We start from the raw sequence: 11,207 nt of genomic DNA, 5'->3' as shown, positions 1-11,207 counted from the left end.
TCTTCCAATAGGCTAATATTCTCGCGAGGTTTTAACACCCATTCTCTTTTCCTAGTGGTTGGTTTGTCTGTTTTCTTCATCCTCCCGTCATCTTTGAACTGACGTCATCACATTCCCATTGACAGTAAAATAATAGGTTGTTATGACGGAAATGATGGATATGTGGATATTTTAACCCCATAAATAACAAACATAATGACTTACATGAAGTTCATTATATGATTTTACGAAGTTGATTTGCAAATGATTTACAAAGTTCACTACCAGATTGAAAGGGATGACAATCCTTGGGTATGAGAGGAAGTGAGGGGGATGAATAAACTACAATAGAAAAGGAGTGATGAAATCCAATTATGTACAGCTGGAGCTCCCGCCCTGCCTGCTATCAATCATATGGCCAAAGTATGTGTTATTATGGGCCTATCTTTTTAGTCTTGCAGAGGGTAGCACTGACCAATAAACACTGATATGGCATGCATTTGTAAGCTTGGTTCTATTGAGCAAACCAGTGCTTGACTTGGACTGAAATTGGTGTTGGTACTCATTTTGTGTGCCGGTACTGTTTATATTTAGGTGCAGGAACTCTGCAATAGTTTTAAGACAATATTCTAACAGAGGTGCAGGAACTGAAGCAGTAGAACATTTTAGGTGCCGGTACTCAGTTCCGGTGAGCTCTGGAGCAAACAAATATTGGTTGGCAGGCTCAATCAGCAGGGTGAGATATTTTGTGTAACTTTAATGTATTCTGATCTTATAGCTGTGGCTAACTACCTCAACTAGGACTAGAAAAGACCCAGAACAGCGTAGGAGAAGAGCTGACCTGGATTCAAATACTGTTTGTCAAATACTATGACTGTGCTTGATTTAGTTTGAGTGGTACAATGGAACCAACAGGAAAATCCTCCAAGCTCAGTCAAGCACACCTCATTTGACATTTGACCAAGGCAGATCAGATCAAATTAAATTGTATTCGTCACATGCTTAGAAAACAACAGGTGTGGACTAACAGTGAAATGCTTACTTACGGGCCTTCCCAACGATGCAGAGAGAAAGAAAATAGAGAAATAATAGAAAAGTAAAACACGTAATAATAAAAGTCATAATAGATACACAATGAGTAACGATAACTTGGCTATATACAAGAGGTACCAGTACTGACTCGATGTGCAGGGGTGCAAGGTCATTGAGGTAGATACAGTATGTACACTACCGTTCAAAAGTTTGGGGTCACTTAGAAATGTCATTGTTTTCGAAAGAAAGATTGAGTGAGAACGGCAATAACTGAGGAATGCAGAGAGTAGGCTATGTTAAGAAAGTGTGTATGTATGAGTGTGTGTATGCATGTGTGTGTGTATGTATGTATGTATGTGTGTATGCATGGGGGTATATCTGTGTGTGTGTGTGAACTGATGGTCAGGAGAGCAGTTTTAGAGTGGAAAACTACAGCCCGCCTACAGAGGGGAGGGATTTTTTTGTATGACGTATGAGTATAAAAGATGGACTCTGAAATTGTGATGGCAGAATTCTCAATGAATAAATATCTCTGACTATGCAGACCGGGACTCTGTCCGTTACTTAAATCCCAAAAGACTTACAACCTTTTGGGAGACAACTGGCTTACCTGGTTAAATAAAGGTGAAATAAAAAAATAAAATAAAAAAAAGACACACAGAGACACTGAAATAGTTTGTTAAATAATTCACATAACACTATTTAATGAAGCTGCCAGTTGAGGACCTGTGAGGCGTCTGTTTCTCAAACTAGACACTATAATGTATTTGACCGCTTGCTCAGTTGTGTACCGGGGCCTCCCACTCCTCTTTCTATTCTGGTTAGAGACAGTTTGCGTTGTTCTGTGAAGGGAGTACTACACAGCGTTGTACGAGATCTTCAGTTTCTTGGCAATATCTCGCATGGAATAGCCTTCATTTCTCAGAACAAGAATAGACTGTTTCTGGCCGTTTTGATTCAGTAATCTAACCCACAATTGCTGATTCTCCAGATACTCAACTAGTCTCAAGGCCAGTTTTATTGCTTCTTTAATCAGCACAACAGTTTTCAGCTGTGCTAACATAATTGCAAAAGGGTTTTCTAATGATCAATTAGCCTTTTAAAATGATAAACTTGGATTAGCAAACACAACGTGCCATTGGAACACAGGACTGATGGTTGCTGATAATGGGCCTCTGTAGATATTCCATTAAAAAAAATCAGCCGTTTCCAGCTACAATAGTCATTTACAACATTAACAATGTCTACACTGTATTTCTGATCAATTTGATGTTATTTTAATGGACAAAGAAATTGCTTTTCTTTAGAAAACAAGGACATTTCTAAGTGACCCCAAACTTTTGAACGGTAGTGTACATATACAGTGCATAAATCTGGACCCCTACAAATCAGCTGGGCTAGACAATCTGGACCCTTACTTTCTAAAATTAGCCACTGAAATTGTCGCAACCCCTATTACTAGCCTGTTCAACCTCTCTTTCGTATCGTCTGAGATCCCCAGAGATTGGAAAGCTGCCGCGGTCATCCCCCTCTTCAAAGGGGGTGACACTCTAGATACAAACTGTTACAGACCTATATCCATCCTGCCCTGCCTTTCGAAAGTATTTGAAAGCCTAGTTAACAAACAGATCACCGACCATTTCGAATCCCACCGTACCTTCTCCGCTATGCAATCTGGTTTCCGAGCTGGTCATGGGTACACCTCAGCCACGCTCAAGGTCCTAAACGATATAATAACCGCGATCGATAAAAGACAGTACTGTGCAGCCGTCTTCATCGACCTGGCCAAGGCTTTTGACTCTGTCAATCACCGCATTCTAATTGGCAGACTAAATATCCTTGGTTTCTCAAATGACTACCTCGCCTGGTTCACCAACTACTTCTCAGATAGAGTTCAATGTGTCAAATCGGAGGGCCTATTGTCTGGACCTCTGGCAGTCTCTATGGGGGTGCCACAGGGTTCAATTCTCCGGCCGACTCTATTCTCTGTGTATATCAATGATGTCGCTCATGCTGGTGGTGACTCTCAGATCCACCTCTATGCAGACGACACCATTTTGTATACATCTGGCCCTTCATTGGACACTGTGTTAACAAACCTCCAAACGAGCTTCAATGCCATACAACACTCCTTCCGTGGCCTACAACTGCTCTTAAATGCTAGTAAAACTAAATGCATGCTCTTCAATCGAACGCTGCTTGCACCCGCCTGCCTGACTAGAATCATTACTCTCGACGGGTCTGACTTAGAATATGTGGACAACTACAAATACCTAGGTGTCTGGTTAGACCGTAAACTCTCCTTCCAGACTCACATTAAGCATCTCCAATCCAAAGTTACATCTAGAATTGGCTTCCTATTTCGCAACAAAGCCTCCTTCACTCATGCTGCTAAACATGCCCTCGTAAAACTGACTATCCTACCGATCCTTGACTTTGGCGATGTCATTTACAAAATAGCTTCCAACACTCTACTCAGCAAATTGGATGTAGTCTATCACAGTGCCATCCGCTTTGTCACCAAAGCCCCATATACTACCCACCATTGTGACCTGTACGCTCTTGTTGGCTGGCCCTCACTACATATTCGTCGCCAAACCCACTGGCTCCAGGTCATCTATAAATCACTTCTAGGCAAATCCCCGCCTTATCTTAGATCACTGGTCACCATAGCAACACCCACCCGTAGTATGCGTTCCAGCAGGTATATCTCACTGGTCATTCCCAAAGCCAACACCTCCTTTGGCCGCCATTCCTTCCAGTTCTCTGCTGCAAATGACTGGAACGAACTGCAAAAATCTCTGAAGCTGGAGACTCTTATCTACCTCACTAACTTTAAGCATCAGTTGTCAGAGCAGCTTACCGATCACTGCACCTGTACACAGCCCATCTGTAATTAGCCCACCCAACTACCTCATCCCCATATTGTTATTTACATTGTTATTTATTTTGCTCATTTGCACCCCAGTATATCTATTTGCACATCATCTTCTGCACATCCATCACTCCAGTCTTAATACTAAATTGTAATTATTTTGCACTATGGCCTATTTATTGCCTTACCTCCATAACTTACTACATTTGCACACACTGTATATAGATTTTCTATTGTGTTATTGACTGTACGTTTTGTTTTTGTTTATTCCATATGTAACTGTGTGTTGTTGTTATTAATCGCACTGCTTTGCTTTATCTTGGCCAGGTCGCAGTTGTAAATGAGAACTTGTTCTCAACTGGCTTACCTGGTTAAATAAAGGTGACAAAAATAAATTAAAATTGATTAAATAGTTTGTGTAAATAAGGCATTTCTGTTTTTAATCTTTAATAAATTTGCTAAAATTTCTAAAAACCTGTTTTCGATTTGTCATTATGGGGGTATTGTGTGTAGATTAAATTTAATCAATTTTAGAATAAGGCTGTGGCCTTATCCTCCCGGGTGGAGCAGCGGGGCCTCCCGAGTGGCGCAGTGGTCTAAGGCACTGCATCGCAGTGCTAGAGGCGTCACTACAGACCCTGGTTCGATCCCAGCCTGTGTCACAACCGGCCGTGACTGGGAGTCCCATAGGGCGGCGCACAATTGGCCCAGCGTGGTCAGGGGAGGGTTTGGCCGGGGGAGCTTTGCTTGGCTCATCACGCTCTAGCGACTCCTTGTGGCGGGCCGGGCGCCTGCAGGCTGACTTCGGTCGTCAGTTGAACGGTGTTTCCTCCGACACATTGGTGCGGCGGGCGGGTGTTAAGGAGCGCGGTTTGGCAGGTCATGTTTCGGAGGATGCATGACTTGACCTTCGCCTCTCCCAAGCCCGTTGTGGAGTTTCAGCGATGAGACAAGATCGTAATTGAAATTGGGAGAAAAAGTCATAAATAAATAATACGGCTATAATGTAACAAAATGTGGAAAAAGGGAAGGGGTCTGAATACTTTCCGAATGCACTGAACATATAACTAGGAATAAAGTGACAGATAGTAAACAGTAGCAGCGTATGTGATGAGTCAAAAAAAAAAAATGGGGCAAAAGGGTCAACTATTTAGCAGTCTTATGGCTTTGGGATAGAAGCTGTTTAAGGTCCTGTTGGTTCCAGACTTTGTGCATCGGTACCACTTGCCATGCTTTAGCAGAGAGAACACTATGACTTGGGTGGCTGGAGTCTTTAACTATGTTTAGGGCCTTCCTCTGACACCGCCTGGTATAGAGGTCCTGGAAGGCAGGGAGCTTGGCCCCAGTGATGTACTGGGCCGTACGCACTACGCTCTGTAGCGCCTTGAAGTCAGATCCCAAGCAGTTGCCATACCAAGCGGTGATGCAGCCAGTCAAGATGCTCTCAGTGCTGTAGCTGTATAACTTTTTGAAGATCTGAGGGCCCATGCCAAATCTTTTCAGCCTCCTGAGGGGGGAGAAGCGTTGTCATGACCTTTTCACGACTGTGTTGGTGTGTTTGGACCATGATAGAGCCTTAGTGATGTGGACAACGGGGAACTTGAAGCTCTCAACCCGCTCCACTACAGCCCCGTCGATGTGAATGGGGGCATGCTCGGCCCGCCGTTTCCTGTAGTCCACGATCAGCTCCTTTGTCTTGCTGATGTTGAGGGAGAGGTTGTTGTCCTGGCACCACACTGACTTCTTCCATATACACTTTCTCATCATTGTCAATGATCAGGCCTACCACCGTTATGTTGTCTGCAAACTTAATGATGGTGTTGGAGTTGTGCAGAAGGGCACTAGCGTAGCGGATGTGTTGTTGCATACACTCACCACCTGGGGGCGGCCTGTCAGGAAGTCCAGGATCCAGTTGCAGAGGGAGGTGTTCAGTCCCAGGGCCCTTAGCTTAGAGATGAGGATGGAGGGCACTATGCTGTTGAACACTGAGCTGTAGTCAATGAACAGCATTATCACATAGGTGTTCCTTTTGTCCAAGTGGGAAAGGGCAGTGTGGAGTGCAATAGATATTGCGTCAACTGCGGATCTTTTGGGGTGGTATGCGGATTGGAGTGGGTCCAGGGTGTCTGGGATGATGGTGTTGATGTGAGATGACCAGCCTTTCAAAGAATTTCATGGCTACGGATGTGAGTGCTACGGGGCGATAGTCATTTAGACAGGTTACCCTGGCATTCTTGGGCACGGGGACTATGGTGGTCTGCTTAAAATATGTAGGTACTACAGACTGGGTCAGGGAGAGGGTGAAAATGTCAGTGAAGACACTTGCCAGCTGGTCAGCGCATGTTCTGAGTATGCGTCTTGGTAATCCGTATTGCCCTGCGGCCTTGTGAATGTTAACCTGTTCAAAGGTCTTACTCATATCGGCTATGGAGAGCATGATCACATAGTCGTCTGGAACAGCTAGTGCTCTCACGCATGGTTCAGTGTTGCTTGCCTCGAAGCTAGCATAAAAGGCATTTACAGTTGAAGTCGGAAGTTTACATACAGTGAGGGAAAAAAGTATTTGATTCCCTGCTGATTTTGTACGTTTGCCCACTGACAAAGAAATGATCCGTCTATACTTTTAATGATAGGTTTATTTGAACAGTGAGAGACAAAATAACAACAAAATCCAGAAAAACGCATGTCAAAAATGTTATAAATTGATTTGCATTTTAATGAGGGAAATAAGTATTTGACCCCTCTGCAAAACATGACTTAGTACTTGGTGGCAAAACCCTTGTTGGCAATCACAGAGGTCAAAAGTTCCTTGTAGTTGGCCACCAGGTTTGCACACATCTCAGGAGGGATTTTGTCCCACTCCTCTTTGCAGATCTTCTCCAAGTCATTAAGGTTTTGAGGCTGACGTTTGGCAACTCGAACCTTCAGCTCCCTCCACAGATTTTCTATGGGATTAAGGTCTGGAGACTGGCTAGGCCACTCCAGGACCTTAATGTGCTTCTTCTTGAGCCACTCCTTTGTTGCCTTGGCCGTGTGTTTTGGGTCATTGTCATGCTGGAAAACCCATCCACGACCCATTTTCAATGCCCTGGCTGAGGGAAGGAGGTTCTCACCCAAGATTTGATGGTACATGGCCCAGTCCATCGTCCCTTTGATGCGGTGAAGTTGTCCTGTCCCCTTAGCAGAACCCCCCCCCCCCAAAGCATAATGTTTCCACCTCCATGTTTGACGGTGGGGATGGTGTTCTTGGGGTCATAGGCAGCATGCCTCCTCCTCCAAACACGGCGAGTTGAGTTGATGCCAAAGAGCTCCATTTTGGTCTCATCTGACCACAACACTTTTACCCAGTTCTCCTCTGAATCATTCAGATGTTCATTGGCAAACTTCAGTCGGGCATGTATATGTGCTTTCTTGAGCAGGGGGACCTTGCGGGCGCTGAAGGATTTCAGTCCTTCACGGCGTAGTGTGTTACCAATTGTTTTCTTGGTGACTATGGTCCCAGCTGCCTTGAGATCATTGACAAGATCCTCCCGTGTAGTTCTGGGCTGATTCCTCACCATTCTCATGATCATTGCAACTCCACGAGGTAGATATTGCATGAAGCCCCAGGCCGAGGGAGATTGACAGTTCTTTTGTGTTTCTTCCATTTGCGAATAATCGCACCAACTGTTGTCACCTTCTCACCAAGCTGCTTGGCGATGGTCTTGTAGCCCATTCCAGCCTTGTGTAGGTCTACAATCTTGTCCCTGACATCCTTGGAGAGCTCTTTGGTCTTGGCCATGGTGGAGAGTTTGGAATCTGATTGATTGATTGCTTCTGTGGACAGGTGTCTTTTATACAGGTAACAAACTGAGATTAGGAGCACTCCCTTTAAGAGTGTGCTCCTAATCTCAGCTCGTTACCTGTATAAAAGACACCTGGGAGCCAGAAATCTTTCTGATTGAGAGGGGGTCAAATTCTTTTGTCCCTCACTGTACACTTAGGTTGGAGTCATTAAAACTAGTTTTTCAACCACTCCACGCATTTCTTGTTAACAAACTATAGTTTTGGCAAGTCGGTTAGGACATCTACTTTCTGCATGACAAAAGTCATTTTTCCAACAATTGTTTACAGACAGATTATATCACTTATAATTCACTGTATCACAATTCCAGTGGGTCAGAAGTTTACATACACTAAGTTGACTGTGCCTTTAAACAGCTTGGAAAATTCCAGAAAATGATGTCATGGCTTTAGAAGCTTCTGATAGGCTAATTGACATCATTTTAGTCAATTGGAGGTGTACCTGTGGATGTATTTCAAGGCCTACCTTCAAACTCAGTGCCTCTTTGCTTCACATCATGGGAAAATCAAAAGAAATCAGCCAAGACCTCAGAAAAAAAATTGTAGACCTCCACAAGTCTGGTTCATCCTTGGGAGCAATTTTCAAACACCTGAAGGTACCACTTTCATCTGTACAAACAATAGTACGCAAGTATAAAACACCATGGGACCACGCAGCCGTCATACCGCTCAGGAAGGAGACGCGTTCTGTCTCCTAGAGATGAACGTACTTTGGTGCGAAAAGTGCAAATCAATCCCAGAACAACAGCAAAGGACCTTGTGAAGATGCTGGAGGAAACAGGTACAAAAGTATATATATCCACAGTAAAACAAGTCCTATATCGACATAACCTGAAAGGCCGCTCAGCAAGGAAGAAGCCACTGCTCCAAAACCGCCATAAAAAAGCTAGACTACGGTTTGCAACTGCACATGGGGACAAAGATTGTACGTTTTGGAGAAATGTCCTCTGGTCTGATGAAACAAAAATATAACTGTTTGGCCATAATGACCATCGTTATGTTTGGAGGAAAAAGGGGGTGCTTGCAAGCCGAAGAACACCATCCCAACCGTGAAGCACGGGGGTGGCAGCATCATGCTGTGGGGGTGCTTTGCTGCAGGAGGGAGTGGTGCACTTCACAAAATAGATGGCATCATGAGGAAGGAAAATTATGTGAATATATTGAAGCAACATCTCAAGACATCAGTCAGGAAGTTAAAGCTTAGTCGCAAATGGGTCTTAGCTCAAAAGTATTGTGGAGCTCCTGCACCTAAATATAAACAGTACCAGCACCCAAAATGAGTACCGGAACCTATTTCAGTCCAAGTCAAGCATTTACACTGGATCAGAGCATGCCATTTTTCCCTTTCATGCTGAGTGGTTATCGAAAGGGAGTTGGTTGGAAATATTTTTCAAATACATTGAGGTACTATTGTCATTCTTAATGGATGTTGCTGTTTGAGGTGAAGAAAACATTACTTTGAGAAGCTCCACTGGTCATTAGTGGTGGTGCTTTAAGCCAATCAGAAATACTATCAGATCCCCATATGCCTACATTTGCAAGTAGGCCAGGTAGCCTATAGGCCTACTTCTATGCGCACGCATCCTTACTCAACATTGACAGGAGCACTCCAAACAAAAGACAATGACTAAATTGACAGAACTAGTAAATGGAATTAAATAAACCAAAACGTATCTCACAAGTGTAACATAGGTTGTGCACTCTGCAAACAATGTGTCCACTCCAACAATGAGAACAGGAAGACTGGAATAATAATATTGAATGTATTAAAATAAATGACTGTAACCAAAGTAACAGACATTGTAGATTAGAAATTATAGGAATTAACGGTAAATGTACTAATGGTGATATATGTGATGCGGAATTGATACACTAACAATCAAACACAAACAATTCACACAATGAATGTGCACAAATTGGCGGGAGAGAGCGCATTCTGGAGAGAGAAGTGCATTGTGCATCTGGGCGCATGGTCAATCCGACATCTGCATTGGCCATGCAGCATTTATGGTGATATGTCCTCAGCAGAAGTCAGAAGCATTTACGGTGATATGGCCTAAACAGAAATCAGGGCAAGAATGGCCTCAGCAGAAGTCAGGGCATACATACTTATTGTGCTTCGCGACGCAGAGCTGTTGTCAAGGAAGTGAGTTTGTGTTTATACAGGATGTACCGCCCCCACCTACCGTCAACCAATCATGTCAATGTGGAACTAGACAGAGCCCTCCGCATGGCGATGCGGTACAGAGCTCGATTTGGCCTCTGCATGCCTCTGGAGCTCCGCAATTGCGTCACAGCCTCTATATGGAGCCTCCAACCACATTTTCGAATCAAGCATAAATTGGCTTTTAGTCTTGGCCTTCGCAATGGATTAGTTCACTGAGATGGGCGCAAATATATATATATATATATATATATATATATATATATATATATATATATATATATATATATATATATATATATATATATATATATATTGTTACTGCTCTACTAAAACAATCTCGGTCGACCAAACAATCAACCTGTCGACTAATTGGGGTCAGCTCTACACCAGCGGAATTCCAGTCAGTTATTGACATTTCTGGGAGGAGTCTGTGACGGTTGCAGCTGGGCCATAGAGAATGATAGAGGCATCTAGTGGCCAAAAGGCCTAGCCAAAAGACCATATTAGCATGGGCAGCGCCATTGAGGGCGTCCACCATTTAAATGTGGTCAACTGGGTGGGACTTTCCAGCCTGGTCTCATAGACTAGATGTAACATAGTAAATGTAAATCTGGGATACTCAAATTAGTAAGAAATGTTAAAGGCAAAGGTCTAGTGAATGTCTAGGAACCCAAAGGTTGCATGTTCGAATCTCATCACAGACAACTTTAGTTTTTTAGATAATTAGCAACTTTGCAACTATTTACTACTTTTTAGCTACTTTGCATGTTAGCTAACCCTAACCTTAACCCTTTAACCTAACTCCTAACCCTAACCTTAACCCTAACCTAGCTAACTTTATCTACAACAAATTGGAATTTGTAACATATCATTAGATTTACATTTTAGTCATTTAGCAGACGCTCTTATCCAGAGCGACTTTACAGTTAGTGAGTGCATACATTTTTTTTTTTCATACTGGCCCCCCGTGGGAAACGAACCCACAACCCTGGCGTTGCAAGCGCCATGCTCTACCAACTGAGCTACACGGGGCCATACGTTTAGCAAAGTTGTTACATATTGTGCAAATTACACAATTCGTAACATATCATAAGAATTGGAATTCGTAACATATCATACAACATGGATGATGGACATCCACAAGGTAATACCTACCATACGAAACATAACATATCATACTAATTGGTGTGCCCTGGATTTACATGTACTATGTTATGTTGACCTCTGAGTCCAGGTTGGACTTCCAACTTCATTGGCTGATCCCTCCTGGTGACTCTGCTGGAGTCATGTCCAACCGGGTCATCAGGAAGG

This window comes from Coregonus lavaretus (genome assembly GCF_964263955.1).
Source record: "Coregonus lavaretus genome assembly, chromosome: 26".
Classification (NCBI taxonomy): domain Eukaryota; kingdom Metazoa; phylum Chordata; class Actinopteri; order Salmoniformes; family Salmonidae; genus Coregonus; species Coregonus lavaretus.
The sequence above is the reverse complement of the archived record's forward strand: the minus strand, read 5'-3'. Positions refer to the sequence as shown.